The following is a 6,743-nucleotide window of genomic DNA, read 5'->3' as shown; positions in this document are numbered from 1 at the left end:
TGTTTATGATCACAATTAACCAATCCCCCATAACTATCTTATTTCAACTAGATCTTGACATCGTCTATAAATATATTTAAAAAAAAGTTTTAATGTGCAACAATATCCCATCTAAAAGCACAAGCATACACTGCATATGTTGCACAAACCTGATATCTGTTCATCTTCTACAGAGACAAAAACCCGTTATAAATGTATAAAAGGGTCACCTTAAGTCCAACTTTCAATTCTCTGTAATATATCAGGATATTTATTTATTAGAACTATCTGGATTATTAGAGCTATTTTGTAATATTTTGTAATATTTAATATTGGTACTTTAACCTGGTCACTACTATTCGTATTGTCTTGGAGCAACTGTGACCACATAATTTCATCTAGAACTAATAAAATATTCTGATTCTGAATAATGATTCCAAATCTACCTGGAGTCAACCATCCATCCCGATGGTGCACAAAAGCAGTGAAGAAGAGAGTGCAGGCAGGCTGGGTGGAGGGGGGCGGGGGGGGGGGGGGGGGTCCTGGGGTGATTTGTGACACAAAAGGAGCAAGTGTGAAAGGGAAGGTTTAAAATATAGTAGTGAGAGCTGCCATTATGTATGGTTTGGACACTATAGCACTGTAGAGTGACCATGATGAACATTATTAGAAAAAGAATACCTCAGAGGGACAGCTCAGGTTGAGCATTTGGAGATAAAGATAGCGAAGCTGAGATTGTTTAGGCATGTGCAGAGGACATTTTGGACAAAGGATGTTGAATATTGTTGAATACTGAGGTGCCAGGCAGGGGGAAAAGAGTAATAGGAGGTTCTTGGATGTGATGAAGGAGGACATGCAAATTTGTCAATGTGCTAGAGGAGGATGTGGATAAGGTGAGAGACCGATGATCCACTGTCGGGACCTCTAAAAGGAATACCCAAAAGAGGAAGGTGAGAAGGTATGCCCGAAAGTTGATTCTGCTCATCTGGAAATCAGTGGGAGACACCAAGAAACTGAAAAAGTATCTTGGAATGAAAGGTTTCTCCCACTGAGAATGCATGCATCCGGGTGAACAGACTCAACTTTCTTAGATTTTCTTACCCGAATGATCGAACATGCATCAAGACAGGAAGATCTGTGGAGAAAAGCTAAAGGATTTTTTAACTTACTATTTTTTTTAATGTATTTATTCTTTACTCAATACTCAAATAAATAAACAAATAAATAAATACCCCACAACTATCTGGAATGTTTAAAAAATTCCAGTTTAGTATTCTCTGTCCATTTGTCAGACACTTACCTTCAGAAACTAGAGTCAAGTGCCATGGAAGTCAAGGTGTGGCGCTTTCATTACTTGCATGGCATCTTTTGGTTTAGAATAAATTCATTTGGACTTCTCTAAGTAAAGCCAGACGTTGCATTTTTAAGTTAGCATGTTATCATTTCAGTTCAGTTCATTTCAGTGTTATTTATACACCGTCAGTTCATGGCGAACTCACTCAAAAGACAAATTAGCAGTCTCTAGCGTCAAATACGTGAATTTTCCTTCACGTATTTTTCTCCATATCTTGTTATCTCTAAATCTGGCAACCCAAATGTTAAGAAATCACGCGTGGACGAAGCTTCTTCTGGGGTGTTTAGCGGCGGCTCGTGAACGGCGGATAACTTAGTATGTACAGTAAAAAAAAAAAAAAAAAAATCAATCACTCAATCAATCACTCAATCACTCAATCAATCAATCAATCAATCAATCAATCAATCAATCTATCTATCTATCTATCTATCTATCTATCTATCTATCTATCTATCTATCTATCTATCTATCTATTAATAAAAACAAACAAACAAAAGGTTTATTTTAAAACACAACGATTATATATTACTGAACTAAAATAAAAGACAAAAAAAATTCTTTTGTAAACTTTTATAGAATTTTATAGAATAATAAACACAGTGACAAACTACCTTTTGGGTTATAATTCTCATTTCACTCTTACAAACATCAAATTATTATTATTATTATTTATTTATTTATTTATTTTAACTTTCTCACGTTTTTATCCTGCTTTAACGGACAATTGCATGACACAATGGTACTATGCCATCCTTAAAAAGCAATCTTAGTTAATCATAGTCACTGATTTGGCTGCAAGAGGGAGATTCATAATCACATGCTTCCATGTGGCTTCCAGTGTGATGCAGTGAGACACAAAGGACAATACGAAAAACATACTGTAGTTTCATGTGGCTTTTTGAAGCAAAACATCATGCAAATACCCAAAGCACCATTAGGTGGCATTACTGATTAATTTAGGCTACATTATCAGTCCATGATTCAGCCTTGATATGGAGTTATGTAATAAGAACTGCCCAGGGGGTAAAGGTAATAAATTTAGAAAAGTACTTGGTGTGTGCAATTCATGCATGGACTCGAGCAGAGGTCTCCAGTACCCGAGAGCTACTGTCCTGCAGCTTTTAGATGCATCCTTGCTCCGGAATGCCTGAATCAAATGATTGGCTTGTTACCAGGTCTTTGCCAAACTTGATGGCATGCTGAAGAGGTAATTCGACCATTTGATTCAGCTGTGTAGGAGTAATGATGCATCTAAAAGCTGCAGGACAGTAGCTCTTGAGGACTGGAGTTGGAAACCCCTGTGTTAGAGGATTTAGGTGAGTTACAAGAGGATGGTGCATATGTGAGCAGTTGGCTATTGAAGACGTTTTTTCTAAGTAAATGTACTTGCGTGAAGTTGCCATTGACATGGAATCCTCACCATATGTTAGTATCAACCCATCCAATCCACACATTATGTGCAACAATGTGAAATGAAACAGGGAAAAAGTATTGAACATGTCAAAAAATCAACCAATGAGCTCTCTCAACACACACACACACACACACACACACACACACACACACACACACACACACACACACACACACACACACACACACACACAGTTCTGACTACCTTCCTTCTCTTTGTTACCATCCGACTATACACTTCTTGACTCCGAATGACATCCCATAGATCCTGGTGGTGTGGATCAGTGAATCAATGTCTCGTTCATCCTTGGCATACAGCTTGATGTCATCTATCTAGATTAGGGGGCTGACAATTGCTCCATTCCCCAGTTGGTATCCGTAGCCTAAGGAGCCTAAGGAGACCCTTTCTTGGATGTCTGCCACTGTGATGCTTACTGGAGCTGTTCAGGGAGGTTGCTATGGTCTGCTCTTAGATCCACTATAGCCACTGAGCACTGTTGTTATGGGTTATGTCAAGTCTCAGGTATGGATAGCTTGCTGTATTTCTTAGGCTTTCCTTGCTGTACTACCCTTTCTTCATCACACTTTTCTGCAGCTCTGATAGTTGGCTTCCCTGTGTGCTATCTTGATCTTGGCCTCTAGTCTCTTTTTCCAGAAAGGCACAGCTGATCACTGTTTTCATGTTGTAGATCAGTCAAAGGAGCTTGCAAAGAAAAGCGTCTGGACTTCTTTAAGTTGCTTGAAGACGTTTCACCTCTCATCCGAGAAGCTTCTTCAGTTCTAAGGTCAAATGGTGGAGAGTCCCAGATATAAACCTAGTGGGAGTGACCCCCCACAGAGGGACAAAAGGACCCCCTGATGATCCTCTAGTCGCCTGAGCCAAGGTGGGAAACTGGGCGTGGGTCCCAATCAGCCAGAGTTTCGGGTGTGTTCATTGTGAAACCTGGCCCCACCTTATCATGCGAATTCCTGAGGTCAGATGGCCCAGGATGTGAGTGGGCGTTAAGACGACTGGGAAGGGATCTCAAAACTGGATTATAGATGGCAGAGAGTTGGTGTCGTAAACCCACCTTGGCTCAGGCGACTAGAGGATCATCAGGGGGTCCTTTTGTCCCTCTGTGGGGGGTCACTCCCACTAGGTTTATATCTGGGACTCTCCACCATTTGACCTTAGAACTGAAGAAGCTTCTCGGATGAGAGGTGAAACGTCTTCAAGCAACTTAAAGAAGTCCAGATGCTTTTCTTTGCAAGCTCCTTTGACTACGATGACCTGGATGACTGAGAACCTTCACAGACATGTTGTAGATCAGTTTGTTTCTGCCTGGTTTCCCCTGACGTTGCATTCACATCTTCTAGTAGACCTTCAGAGGGTACTTCACAAAATTGGTCATGGAGGGTCCAAGTTTTCAGCTTAGCCATGATACTATCTCTCAGGTAAAGCGCTCAACGCCTTCAATGTGCAAGTTGTACTTGGGGCTCGGTACTCAATCTTAGGTGGGGTGGGGATGATAATATCTCCCCCCGACCTGACATGCTGGTTTCCCCTTGTCGTAACAATTATGCTGTAGCTCATCAATCTCTAGTTGTGATAGCAGTTGCTTGTCCCTAATGTTGGAACACTGAGCTATTAGTTGTTTCACTTTTAGTCTAGATGTTGGGTACAGAAAATAACATAGGCCCCACATGTCTGTGAAGGTTCTCAGTCATCCAGGGCATCGGGAGCTTGGAAAGAAAAGCGTCTGGACTTCTTTAAGTTGCTTGAAGACCTTCAAGCAACTTAAAGAAATCCAGACGCTTTTCTTTCCAAGCTCCTTAAAATAGGCCCCACATCCACTTCATGTAACAGCACCCTTTTCTCATCCCTTGTTCCCTTATGCCTTCTGGTTATAACAACAATCTAATAGCATTTAACAAGCTAACAGAACCCACCTTTAGGTCTGCTTTGCACAGGTTGATGAGGTGGACACTGCAAATGCTCTTATAGAATACAGGAATTGTGCAACACTGAGTGGCAACCTGTGTTCATTCAGGAATTTTGTTATCTCATTCATGGAGCTGATATAACAGAGAAGATCAAAGTCCAGTCAAAATGGACTGTGAAGTCAGTAAAATAAATGCCATAGGGTAACTATATACCTCAGAAATCTGCTGACTTTTTTTAGATCAGATTTGCGGAGAAACAGATATTATGAGTACACAAAACTCCTTTGGGATAAATTATGCATTATGTAAATTATGCATCAGTTCCAGTGTGCAATATACTGAAAAACGGACTCATTTGCCATGTGCATGTATTAAATGTCACACACGCACATGCACGCACACGCACACGTGCGCGCGCGCGCACACACACACACACACACGCGCGCGCGCACATACACACACACACACAAATAAAAAAGTGTCCAAACTTTTCATGACAACCTGATTTATAGACAAGCCAAATGAATAGGAGGCATGAACCTTTAACACAGTGTCAACAGCACGAACTGAAAACACAAAAAAACAAACTTTTAAGGGGAATGTTGAGGCTGTTTCATTTCTTATTAGAAAAAGTTTTTTATTTACTTCCTTTGCTAGATCTGAGCATAAATTGAGCATATGCAATTCTACAATTTTAAGTCCTGACATTATAGGACACTTAGAAAAAATATTGTCTACAATGATCATATTAACCTTACACTTACTTCGAGCTGTTTTCTTCTCACAAGCTCTACAGAACCTCTCGGCCAAAATGGTGCCTGAGAGTTGAGAAGCATTTTATATTACTCAATACAAAAGTGAAACAATAATGTAAACCAGAGAAAGGAACACAGGGGTATACAGTACTGCTTTACATGAAAATGTTTTACGATTTTTTAACTGTTCAGACTCAATGAAATTCATAATAAATGTTAAAAAACTATAATTAGTCATTTAAATAGAATTTTTGAAACTCTAGCCAGAGGGCACAGAAAGGCATAATGACACTCCTGAACGAGGCATCCGTTCCATTGAATAATGCTAAGATGATACAGAAACAATCATATTATCATGGTTCTGGGTTATTTGATGAGTTTTCTTGTGTTTTCATATCTGTTATGCATTATTATGATTATTTTGATTTAACTGGTTAGTTCTGAGTTCATTCCTATTACATCTCTGAGTTCACTTATCATCAGTTTAGTTCCTTGTTTATTAGGTTCCCTTGAGTCTTTGTCCTCTGTGCCCCTCTCTCGGTGTCTCCGTTTATATGCGTGTGTGTGATGCTCATGTCTGGGTTTTCCCTATTTAGTCCCCATGTTCCCCTCTTTGCATTTATTTCATGCCTCCCCTGTCTGTAATGTTTGCCCATGTTTCCCCAGCCTGTCTCTCCCTGACCCTTGTGCCCCTTCTCGCTCTCGTTCCCTCTCTCTCGGGTCACCCCTCCTTCTCTCTCTCTCTGTTTTCATCTCCTCCTCTTGTTTACATGTTTCCCTTTGTGTCTCATGCTAGGTCTTCCCCATCTGTTATGTGTGTTCTCACCAGCCCGTCATATCCTCTGTATGTGTTCCATATTTATGTTTGCGTCTTGTCTCCCATTGTCAATTCCCTGTTCTCTTGTTAAGTCCAAGTGTTTTAGTCTGCCTTTTTACTGTTTTATTTTGACAGTCTCATGGTCCATGTTCAGTGTGTTTAGTTTTGCTTCCACTGTGGCGTCTTGTTCATTTACCTGTGTTCCCCATGTTTTCCCCTGATCACCTCCTGTCTGTATATATTGTCTGAGTTTTCCTCTGACCTTTGCTGTATTGTGTCTGTTTTCCCCCCACGGCTCTTCCATGCTTCCTCTCGTGTTTCCAAGGTTTCCCCAGGTTTTTCTAGTATTCCAGTTCTTGTCTTATTTTCTTAGTCTCTCCAGTTCAGACGATCCTGTGTTTAATTTTTGTTATTTATGTTTCTCCCTGTTTGGTATATCTGCCTTAATAAATAGCACACTTTCAGTTAAATTCCAGTTTCCATCTGTCTGTGGTCTGCTTTT

The sequence above is a fragment of the Maylandia zebra genome, linkage group LG23 (genome assembly GCF_041146795.1).
Source record: "Maylandia zebra isolate NMK-2024a linkage group LG23, Mzebra_GT3a, whole genome shotgun sequence".
Classification (NCBI taxonomy): domain Eukaryota; kingdom Metazoa; phylum Chordata; class Actinopteri; order Cichliformes; family Cichlidae; genus Maylandia; species Maylandia zebra.
This window is presented reverse-complemented; position numbering follows the sequence as displayed.